Here is a 12,548-nt window from a genome sequence, read left to right on the forward strand (position 1 = left end):
TTGCAACTTCATTCCCTCCGCAACTGGAAGACCAGCTCTTCTCCTGAGTCTTCCTTAAAAGACACCCTGCCCACTTCCTTACAAAGCCCCCACCAAAGTGACACCAGCTACTTGTGAATGTAGCCAACTTTACTGAAGGTTTAGAGGTTGTGTGGTAAGGCTGTGAAGAATTAAAAAAAAATCACCTATTTGCAGGACCTCTTTCCTATCTCTTCTTTGGACTAGAAATAAAATATCTATGATTTGACCACACTGTCATCTAGTACCCGACCCTGGTTCTAGGCCACCGTCCTCCTGGCCAGGGTGATTGCAGTCCTGCCCTACTTGGTCCACTGTGCCTGTCCCCACCTCCCAAATGGCTCCTGACAACAGAGCAGCTGGAGTGATCCTTCAGAACCTCGCTACTCATGTCCCTCCTCTGCTCCAAACTCTCCAAAAGTGCCCCTTTTCTCTCAGTAAAACCAAGTCACTACAGATGCCTAGAGTCCTGTGCAGTCTGGCCAGCTGTCCTCCAATCTACACCCTGGCTTGCTCAGCACCTACCCCACCCTCGGCCTCCTCGCTGGTCTTCAGAGCCCTGCAGATATCTCCATGCCTCAGGACTTTGCATTGCCCTCTGCTCAGCGTGGACTGCCCTTCGGGCATCTGCCCGGCCCACTCCCACACCTGCTCCCAGGTGGCACACCCTTCCATGCCTGGTTCTCCCTGCCCCTCCCATTTGGAATCCTTGTCCTCATTTCTTTCGTTCTTTCTTTTTTTTTAAATTGTGGTATAATTCATGTAACATAAAAATTTTCATCTTAACATTGTTAAATGTAAAGGCCCCTATTTCATAATGTGAGACCTCTGCCTGCCGGGGCCATCATGGACCTTCTTCACCTGAACTTGTTCCCCTAAAGCAACGACCACTCTAAAACATACCTTAGTAAGCCAGGCCTGGTGGCTCATTTGCCTGTAATCCCAGCACTTTGGGAGGCCAAGGTGGGTGGATCACCTCAGGTTGAGGGTTCAATACCACTCTGGTCAACATGGTGAAACCCCGTCTCTACTAAAAATACAAAAATTAGCCAGATGTGGTGGCCAGTGCGTGTAATCCCACCTACTTGGGAGGCTGAGGCAGGAAAATCACTTGAACCCAGGAGGCGAAGGTTGCAATGAGCCGAGATGGAGCCACTGCATTCCAGCCTGGGCGACTGAGTGAGACTCTGTCCCAATAAACAAACAGTCAAACAAACCTTATTAACTTTTCATTGTGGTTGCAACAATTTACTGCAAACTTAGTGGCTTAAAACAACACACATTCATTCCTTTACTATTCTGGAGCTCAGAAGTCTGAACAGTCTCACGGGGCTAACGTCACTGTGCTGTCAGGGCTGTGTTCCTTCGGGAGGCTCTTCGGGAGAACCTGTCTCCTCCTCGCCTTTTCCAGCTGCTCCACCTGCCCACATCCATGGCTCAGGGCCCCATTTCCTCATCTTCAAAGGCAGCTCCACCAGGCTGAGTCCTGGTTCACACGAGAACTCCACCCCTCCCTGCTGGTTCTCCCAGGGCAGCTGATTGGCCACCTCAGCTCCATCTGCAGCTTTCACCGCCCTTTCCATGTACCCAACACAGAGGTTCCAGGGACTGGATCTGCCATCCTGGGGGTTGGAGAGGGAATTTTTCTGCCCAACACACATACCATATAATTTACATGTCTATCTATTTAAAATTTCTATCTCTTACTAGAATGCCATTTCTATGAAGACACAAACCTCATACAAGGCACAGAAAACAGCTCCCCATGGGTGAAGGGGCTCAGATGGGCCCCCTGGCTCAGGAAACGAGGAGAGGTATCAGGGCAGCCTCATTGGGTCTCCAGCCTTCACAGCCGGGGCCTCCCAGGCAGGTTCCAGCAGCAGCAGCAGCAAAAGAGATGTGGTGGGCAGCATCAGGCATTGGCGAGATTCCTCACACAGTTCAGTAGAGAAGAAACTTCCTAAACTGAGCTCACCTCAAGGAAGCTGGAGATATATGCCACCTTACCCAATGGGTACATGAAATACAAATACAAATTCTTTTGCAGGTTGTGCAGGTTACAAGGGGCCCACTTCTGTGCCTAGGTCCCCTGCCCTGTCCTGCTCTGACTTGCCAGGGTGGGGCACTCATTGGCCTGCAGACTCCACCCACTTTTCTGGCCACACCCAGTTTCCACCTCCAAGTCACACCTAAGACTGCTTCTTCTTTTGCTATTGTTTTCTCAGCCCAGCAGAAATTCTAACATTCGCCAGGCTTGGCCCTGCTTAGGGCACTGTAGAAGGAGCCTCTGAGGAAAATCTTGGTGCAAGGAGAAGATCTCCCACATGGATTTCCAGCACCCTCTGCTTTCTGGGAATTCCTGAATTTCTTTGGCTATTGTCACACGGGCTCTGCCACACAGTTCCCCTGGCTGCTGGCCCCTGACACCTCAGAGAGCTTTAGTCTTCCAGGAAGCCCCTGCCCAGGAAGAAGGTAGCAAATATTTTCTTATTGTTTGTTGCCTACGATGCCTTGGATGTTGTGTTGATTGTGCCATTTTGATCCCAAGAAAGCAGACCTGGCAAAGAGTTAGGAATGTAGGTGGTTTCTGGTAAATATGTAGGGCCTGTGAGGTAGGAAAGTGGAGGAAGCAAGATCACGTAGGTTCTCTGGGAGACAGGCCCCGGGCCCAGCAGGACGGAACATCCCTGGCTGACAAGGGCCATTCTCCCCTGTCCTCATCTCTGCCTGGGCTCCAGCTCTGTCCTGCCTGACAGAGGCCATGGAGCGGAGCACTGGGCTGCTGGCCAATGCCCTGGTCTTTGGATAGACCAGTCTCCGGGTGGGGTCACAGTGGGAGAGTAGTGGGCCTGGGAGGTGCAGGGTTAGTGCAGGGCAGGGCTGCCTTGAATCTGCAGGTGCGGGGCTACCAGGCTGGACCTAGCTGTATGCTCAGCACAGGAGGTTGCAGTAGTGCCTGCCCTCAACCTCCTTTTCCTACTTCTGCTTCTAGAGGGCACTGGGGACTGGGGTCAGGCTGGGGCTCTTGCCATCCCCTCCTGATCTCCTCCACTCCCTGTACACAGCTCCTGATTTCCCTGCCTGGGCTGCCCTCACCAGAAGTCTCCAGGCCTAAAATCCAGTAGGAACAGGCAGCCTAGCCTGTCCCCAGGGGTTTCTTTAGCAGTTGCAGGAGCCAATAAGGCTTCAGGTAGGAAGGCGTGAGTCACCCACAGAGGCCTAACAGGTGTTTCTGGAAATGCATCCTGTGGCAGCCAAAGAGGCCAGACTTCTCAGTGTGTTCCCAAACAGAGCCAAGCACAGGGCTCATCGGCTGGAGGAGCCAGATCAGCTGCTCATTAGTGTGCACTTGATAAGTCTTTGTACTGCACGAGAGGAAAAATGATTTTTTCACAACTCTTCTGAGTTCTTAGCTGTAACAAAAGACAAATCAACAAGAGAAAAACAAACAGAAGTTTATTAACATCTCTCTCTCTCTCCTCTGTGTCTCTCTATCATCTCTTGTATATACACAGGAAACACCTGGAAAAAATGAATCATCCTTAGAGTGCTGGTTTAGAACTCCAGCATCTTCAACAGAAAACACTAAATGTCTGGAGAAGTGGCAGATCGTGAGAAGGCCAATCTGTAGCATCAGAGAAGCTTGTTGTGCCTCTGCTGCTGTCCCTAGCCCGACAAGAGTCTAAAATTGTCTTTGGTGATCTATCTTTGTCCTCTCTGGTAGAGAGGGGAGGATAGAATCAAAAGTGGCTCAATAATAAATGGAAAAGAAATGGAAAAGAAAGATGTTCATTTCATCCAGGTTCTCGAATTCATTGACATACAGTTGTACATAGTATTCCCTTATAGTCCTTTTTGTTTCTTGGAAAAGAAAGATGTTCATTTCATCCAGGTTCTTGAATTCATTGACATACAGTTGTACATAGTATTCCCTTCTAGTCCTTTTTGTTCTGTAAGATTGGTAGTGATGTTTTTTCTTTTGTTCCTGGCATTAGTCATTTGAGTTTTCCCCCTCCGCTGTTTTCCTAGTCATTCAAGCTTAAGGTTTTCCAATTTGGTTGATCAAAGGCAAGTTAGTTACTTCCTAGATACAATGCGGGTACAGGTATTGGATAAATACAGCCATTCCGATTGGGAGAAATTGACCAAACGAAAGGGCTAAAGGCCTCATGGAAATCCAAAATCCAGCAGGGGCACCTGGGGCTGCTGCAGTGACAAGACACTGGTTCTAGATATTTACCCAACTGTGTTGTTGTAGGGGGAACATTATAGGTGATTGCTGATTTCAACCACAGATGACTTTTGGGGAAAGTTCGCACTTGGAGGTTTCAGTTTCCACCCTGCTGCATCCTCTCTGGATTCTGTGCTCTACTCTCAGCCTAAGTCATTGCCAACAAGTGACACAAGTGACATGAGGGTACAGCCTCCCTCCCGGCTGCTTTCACAGGTTGGCCTTGTAGAGACATGAGGTCTCACAGCTCAGGATATTCAAGACCAGAGCTGATTTTTTTCTCATGGGGTCAGACCACCTCACTCTACAGCCAGGATGTCTTGTGAGTGAGAAGTTGATGGACGCATCCATGGATCTTGGTAGTTCAGCTTCGATGGATGGAAGTTCCTCCTCTTTGACTCAGACAACAGAAAGTGGACAGTGGTTCATGCTGGAGCCAGACAGATGAAAGAGAAGTGGGAGAAGGACAGGGAGGTGACCATGTTCTTCCAGAAGATTTCACTGGGAGGCTGCAAGAGATGGCTAGAGGAATTCTTGATGCACAGGGAGAAAAGGCTGGAGCTGGCAGGTAACTGAGAAGAGCTGTCTTGATTTGAGATCTAATTACCCCAGTGTGAGTGTGAGTGTGTCAGTGTGTGTGAATGTGTGTAAGTGTGTCATTAGTGTTTGAGTGTGTGTGTCATTACTGTGTGTGAATGTGTGTGTGTGGGTGAGTGTAGATTTGTATGTGGAGAGTGTGAGTGTGTGTGTATATGTGTCAGTGTTTGAGTGAGTGTGAACATGACCCCCCTCGTGGGGGTTCCTCCTGGGGGTACCTGTGCTCTCCCATCCTCACCCTTCTCCCTGCTGACTCCTCTTCCTCACTGCACCTGCTTCTGCTGCACTCACTGTGGATTTCTCACCGCCCTGGAAACTGTGGGCATCACGGTGTTTCGACCTTTCTCCTTGGTGTTCCCTCCTCCTAGGACCACTTTTCCTTCCTCTTTCTTGGTCTGTATCTGGAAATCAATCAAAAACACCTCCAATGTCAGCCCTGAGACTCTCCCCTACCCCACCCTGGGGCATCACCTCCTCTTCCGACACAGCAGGAGGGTGGGGTGTGGTGTCCCCTTGCTTCCCTCAGCAGCTATGTGAGCTCCTTGAGGACAGGGGACACCCCCTATTACTTTCTAACCCAAGACCTGTCACAGTGCCTGCCCAACAGCAGAAGGGGACAAAACCTCTGCCTTGCAGGATGACCTGGGATGGCAGGAGGGCAGGAGGCGGCTCCTTAGATTTGGGGACTGGACAAGGGCTGTCACTCTTGTGTTTCCATTTCAGCACCACCCACCGTGGCCCCAGGCACAGCCCAACCCAAAACCATGGCCACCAGCCTCAGTTCCTGAAGCCTCATCGTCATCCTCTTCTTCATTCTACTTGGCATCCGAGGAGAGTCCACTGTAGAGGGAGGGGAAACTGGCACAGGCTTCCTGAAGGACAGGGTGACAGGACTCATCAAGAGTCGAAAATACCCAAGTCTGAATGAGGAATATGTATTCATATTCGTTTGAAATGGCATAAAGACTCCCTGGAAAGATGAGAAGAATCCAATCAAATTTCGTCCCGGGCATGTGGCCAATAAGAGTGGACACAGGCAGGGGCCGGAGAGCCTTTCATGGTTTCGATCCTGGAAAAGGTGAAAATATAGAAGTGAAGGAGTAAGAAAGAGGGGCCGGGAGCCCCGGGGACGGTCACCGGGTGGGCTCGCCCGATCTGTTGGGGGCCAAGAGGGTTGGGGGATGCAGAACCCGAGCAAGGGCGCATGGGGCTGCTGCAGTGACGAGGCACTGGTTCTAGATATTTACCCAACTGTGCTGTCATAGGGAGGATATTACGGGTGATTGCTGATTTCAACCACATATGATTTTCCGGGAATGTTACCCCTGGGGGTTTCAATTTCCATCCCGCTGCCTCCTTTCCGGGTTCTGCTCCAAGGGCACCTGCTGCGCCTGAGTTCCCGACCCGAGTCCTGCCGAGTGGAGACCCCGGAGTGGGTTCCCCGCTGCCGGCTGATGCCCCCGGGCCTCCGGGTCCACAGCCTCCGGACAAAACGACCTGGAGGACTCACCGGTCACGGCAAGGGAAAGGCGGTTCCCGTGTCAGGAGGAGCCAGGAAATGCGGGGCTGGTGGGGTGAGGAGCACGAGGTTCCTCCCTCATCCTCAAGGGAACTTTGCCACCGGCTCACTGTGGAGACGTCACCGTCCCGCTCGGATTCGTGGGGCTCCAACAGTGTGGCCCCTGCGAGGACCCCCCCATCCTCCTTGCCCTGGAGCTGCTGCGGGACGGCCCCCCGGGACGCATTAGGTCCTGAGTGTCCCAACGGCAGGGGCTTCCCGTTGTCGCCTCCCCGACCCCGCTGCTCGCGGTCCAGGGCTGCTGGTTTCTCCGTTGTGCTGGGGGCCCCCGAGCATGGAAGTCGTAGGGCAGAGAAAACCTTGGGCTGGATGGAACAGAAGGCGACTCTAGGTGTCCTGCTCTCTGTCCTGTAAGGAACGCAGGCCCCACCCCCTCCACCCTCACCGTGTTTGGGGTCAGCCATTCCAGCGGGGTGAGGCGTCCCCTTGTGGGTGCCATTGGCATTTCCCTGAGGACTGTGGACACTGAAAACCTTTTCCTGGGCTCACTGCCATTTGCATTCTTCTTCTGATGCCAGTGGGCAAGGGGAGGTCCCCAAACGCTGGTGGGACCTCGACTCCAGCCAGTGTCCAGACTCTTGACACTGCCGGGGAAGTGAATTCAAGGACCAGTAGGAAATAGAGAAAGGACGGAGATTTATTGTAAAAGGAAAAGTACACACTCAAGTAAAGGGAGTGCGGGAGGACCCAAGAGGCAGGCAGGTGCAAGGGGGTTTGGGGCTGCCACGTTTCTGGGTTTCTTTAACCTAGGAGTGGAATATTCATGAAAATTCCTGGGAGAAGGTTGAGATTTCTCAGAACTGTGGTGCCCGCATTTTTACACCAATTATGGGTATTCTGGGAAATGCTAGCGGGCTGGCCGGTGTGGGTTTAGTATGTTAACCAGCATATAATGAGGTGCTAGGTGAAACCTAGGTCACATTCAGGGCCATGCTGGGTCCACTCATTCTTACACAGCTTGGTCCACACGCTGTTTTTCAGCATCTTGTCAGCCCAGAGCCTCTGCAGATATTTCAACAGATTCCTTTTGCTAGTCACCTGAAACAGCTGCCTAAAATTTTCTATTCATGCCGGGCGCAGCGGCTCACGCCTGTAATCCCAGCACTTCGGGAGGCCGAGGTGGGTGGATCATGAGGTCAGGAGATCCAGACCATCCTGGATAACACAGATGAAATCCCATCTCTACTAAAAATACCAAAAAAGTTAGTCGGGCATGGTGGCGGGCGCCTGTAGTCCCAGCTACTCCGGAGGCTGAGGCCGGAGAATGGCGTGAACCCGGGAGGCGGAGCTTGCAGTGAGCGGAGACCGCGCCACTGCACTCCAACCTGGGGGACAGAGCAAGACTCCGTCTCAAAACAAACAAACAAAAAAAAGCAAAAAAAAAAAAAAAAAAAAAAAAAAAAAAAAAAAAACCCGAAAAAACAAAAAAACAAAAAACAACAAAAAAATTTTCTATTCATTTGCGACCACCGTGCAGTTTACCTGTCTCACTTTGGAGAAATGTCTATTCAAATTCCTTGCATATATTTAAATTGGGCTATTTTCACTTTATAATATTGAGTTGCAGGAGTTCTTTCTACATTCAGGATACCAGTCCCTTACCAGATATATGATTTTCAGATATTTTCTCCCATTCTGTAGGTTTTTTTTAACTTTCGAAATGTAGTTCTTTTTGAAGCACAAAAGTTTTATATTTGCATGAAATAAAATTCAACTACCTTTTGTTTTGCCATTTGTGCTATTGGCATACGGTACTTAAGAAGCCTTTGCCCCCATGCGCCGTGACTCACACCTGTAATCCCAACACTTTGGGAGGCTGAGGTGGGCAGATCACCTAAGGTGGGAAGTTTGAGACCAGCCTGACCAACATGGACAAACCATGTTGGTCTCTACTAAAAATACAAAATTAGCTGGGCATGGTGGCTCATGCCTGTAATCCCAGCTACTGGGGAGGCAGAGGCATGAGAATTGCTTGAACCCAGGAGCCGGAGGTTGCGGTGAGCCGAGCCAAGATTGTGCCATTGCACTCTAGCCTGGGCAACATGAGGAAAAATCCGTATTAAAAAAAAAAAAAGAAGAAGAAGAAGAAGTCTTTGCCAAATCCAGGGTCACAAAAATTCACTGCTCTTTTTTCTTCTGAGACTCTCATAGTTTCATGTCTTAGGTGGACATCTGCCATTCATCTAGAGCTAGTTTTCGTGTGTGCTGTAAGGAAGGGGTCTGCCTCATTCTTCTGCATGTGGCATCCGGTTGTCCCAACACCATTCACTGTAGTGTAGGATGCACCTGCACAACCTCCTGTCCCTATCTTCTGTACCTGGAGTCAGAAGTGCATCAGAAGTGCTCCCAGGGTTTCTCCCAATGAAATCCCCTCATGTGAATCCCATGTAGGCACTTGCTTCTCAGAGGACCTGGATTAAGGAGTGGATTCATCACAGGAAATGATATTTCATGAGATGGAACATTCTGGGAATACTGACACTCGGCAGACCTCTTACTAAATCAAAAGTAAGAAATTGCATGATTTGGTCATTTGGGTCCCACAAGTCTTCTGTCAACTTAGCTTTTTGGTGTTTAATTTTTTTAAATTATTTCTTATGTTGCTGTTGTTGTTGTTATTGGTGTTTTCTTTGAGACAGGCTCTCACTCTGTCACCCAGTCTGGAGTGCAGTGGCACCATCATGACTCGCAGCAACCTCAAACTCCCAGGCTCAAGTAATCCTCCTGCCTTAGCCTCCTGAGAAGCTGGAACTACAGTCACGTGCTACTGCACTTGGTCAATTTTTAAAATTTTCTGTAGAGACAGGGTCTCACCCTGTTGCCATGGCTGATCTTCAACTCCTAGTCTTAAACAATCCTCCAGCATTGGCCTCCCAAAGTTCTGGGATTACAGGCATGAGTCACCACTCGTGGCCCAAAAAGTTCTTGCTTTTTACTTTTCACATGTTGTATGACATTATGTAGATTTAGAAAATACTGAATAAATAATTTGGGCAATGCTATACAATAAAATGTTTTCTTCAGTCACAGCTTCCTAAAAATAGAAGTGGCATTAAAATGTTGTACATTTGTCAAATCTCAAAGAAGTTTCAGATCTTTAGGGTGATTCTGACCTCTCATTTTGGTTGACACAATAATCCATAAAAACAAGTAAAGCGTGCACTCTGATCTGGAAGGCATAGGGAGGTGAAAGTATTGATAACCCAAAGTGACAGCCTCTTTTATAGACATGATCCTGCCTAAATTTCTCACGCCCCACAAAAGAGGGTCCTGAACTCCCTGCTTCTCCAGAGCTCCCTGCAGTCCTTGAAGCACTCTCTGGCTGTCTCTGCAAGTGGCTGAACAGCTCCTCCTCTGTGGGGCTGCGGAGGCTCCAAGTCCCCTAGGCCCAGGGGCTGTCATGCTCACCAGGTCCCACCAAGGGTGCACCCCACCATGGGTGGTGGAGGAGACCAGGTGTAGCTGCTCCTGCCCCTACCCCTCTCCTGACTGGCCAATCTTAACAGGAGGAAGGAGTAGGGATGAGTGCAGCCATGGAGGTTGGTGCTGGGAAGAACAGAAATGAAGACCTTTGTCCAATCCCTTAAATGATGGGGATCCCTTTCTGAGTTCTAGCAGCTGTAGGGTAGTCTGATGTTTGCATTCCTTTTGTGTGTCTTAAACCCTATTGTAAGGCAGCCACTGTGCTAGGTGCTGGGTTTACATGTGGGTGATGGATGTGTCCAGTCCTTCAGGAACTTAGAATCCAGGGACAGAAACAAACACCCAGGTGGCTGCTGCTGCTGATGTGATGTCCTTGAGGTGGTTGAGGCTGAGAGGGCAGAAGAGGGGGTGACTCATTCTGCCTGGGGAGTTGCATGGAGGCTTCTTGAGAGGTGGCATTTCAGACTATTCTTGTAGGAATAGGAAGAATACAGCGTGGCCAGATGGGAGGGCACATGGCAGAGGGACAATCATGAGGAGGAGGCCTGGGGGTCCAAATATCACAGAAGTTTGTGGAGCTGTGAGAAGTCTGCAATAATGAACCCTCAGTTACTGGGGTAGACTCTTTCCACAGGGAGGAGAGAATGTCAGAAGGGAGGATAGGTTAGGGGGATGAACAGGAAACTCCCTGGAGTCCCTGTCTCCCTCCACAGCAAATCAACCAGGAAATCAATTCACCATTCATACATATACATATAGCATATGCTACCACACACACAGACACATGCACACACACACAAGCATACATACGCTAACACATATACACACACACACACACACCTACAGACACATGCACACACACTCACACAAACACACAGGCACACACATGCTAACACATATATGCAAACACACACACACCTACAGACACATGCACACACACAAACACACAGGCACACACGCGCACAGGACAAACTGGGTGACAAGGAGCTTGGCACAAACTCACTGTGAGAAAACACTCTGGGATTACTGAAATATTTGAAGAATGAGCCTTGGAGTCACTTTCAGCAGAGATGATAGCCGCCTTTTTCTGCTGTTCAGACCATATTTGAGGGTTCCGCCTCCTGCGGGAATGCTCACCCCCATGAAGTCAGGACTCACATGTCACCTTTTTTAGAGACCTTCCTGTTCAGGCTACTGAGGACCTGGGGGCTCCTTTCCCGCTCTTCCTCCCCACAACCTTGTTCTCCACCCCCTGAATCATCTGTCATCTTCCTACATCCGATGCAATGCACCTGCTCATTATGCTCACCTGTTGTTCCCACTGGAGCAAGGATTTTGTCTGTTTTCTTCAGAGAAGCATCCACAGCAGTCCATTGTTGGAGGCTGTACTTGCCATGTGAGTGAATAAATGAGAGGCACTGATTGAGGCAGGGGCCTCTTTCTTGTTCATTTGTTCACTACACTTTAGATAGTAACGTAGGACATGGTGGGACCAGTGTTTTCTGGGCACAATAACTCAGAATATATTGCGAAGACAAGAAGTAGAAAGAAATGTTAGGTGGAAGAATATGAATTTTCAAGAATATGAATTCCCAGCTGGGAAGAGTGAGAAGAAAAACTCAGGAAAGGGCCAAGTTTGGCTTAGTCTTAGCTAACATGGTGGAGAAACGCAGCTTTCTGTGATAGAGGGCCTGAGCTGTTAGATTTCTCTGCAATGCAGAGACCACCCCCACAACCTGTGCTGTGTCCTCCTCTCTCCCGAGGCAGAATGCAGCTCTTGTGCCTTCAGGGCCAAGGAAGCCACAGTCCCAGGCCAGAAAAAGGGCTGAGGTGGATAGTGGGAAAGGAGGGGGTGGGTGCAGCAGGGGACGCCTGGCAGCAATGACTTCCTGAGGGTAAAGAAAAAATGTCACTTGAGTATGGGAAAAAAAGAAGGATATAAAGAACAAGGTGGAAATCATCTGAAATTCCATTATGCACAGCTTAATGTTAGGGTTTAAGTACAATCATATGTAATTTTTATAAAATTGTGATCATACACCTTAGAATTATTTTAAATGACTTAAAATCATTTTAAATATTTAAATTATTTTAAATCATTTTAAATGAGAATTTATTTTTTAGAGCAGGGTTAGAGTTCATAGTGCAGAGTTCTCTCTTGCCCCCGTCAGTTAAACCCACTTTTTTTGGGCCTCGTGTCATTTTAAAAATTTATTCATTTTTATTTATTTTACTATTCTTGGATACATGTGCAGAACGTGCAGGTTTGTTACGTACGTATACATGTGCCATGGTGGTTTGCTGCACCTATCAACCTGTCATCTAGGTTTTAAGCCCCACATGCATTAGGTATTTGTCCTAATGCTCTCCCTCCCCTTACCCCCTACTCACCCCCCGACAGGCCCCAATGTGTGATTTTCCCCTCCCTGTGCCCATGTGTTCTCACTGGTCAACTCTACTTATGAGTGATAACATTCAGTGTTTGGTTTTCTGTTCCTGTGTTAGTTTGCTGAAAATGATGGTTTCAAGCTTCATCCATGTCCCTGCATAGGACAAGAACTCATTCTTTTTATGGCTGCATAGTATTCCATGGTGTATATGTGCCACATTTTCTTTATCCAGTCTATCATTGATGGGCATTTGTGTTGGTTCTAAGTCTTTGCTATTGTAAATAGTGCTGCAATAAATATACGTGTTCAT

The sequence above is a fragment of the Macaca nemestrina genome, chromosome 5 (assembly GCF_043159975.1).
Source record: "Macaca nemestrina isolate mMacNem1 chromosome 5, mMacNem.hap1, whole genome shotgun sequence".
Taxonomy (NCBI): domain Eukaryota; kingdom Metazoa; phylum Chordata; class Mammalia; order Primates; family Cercopithecidae; genus Macaca; species Macaca nemestrina.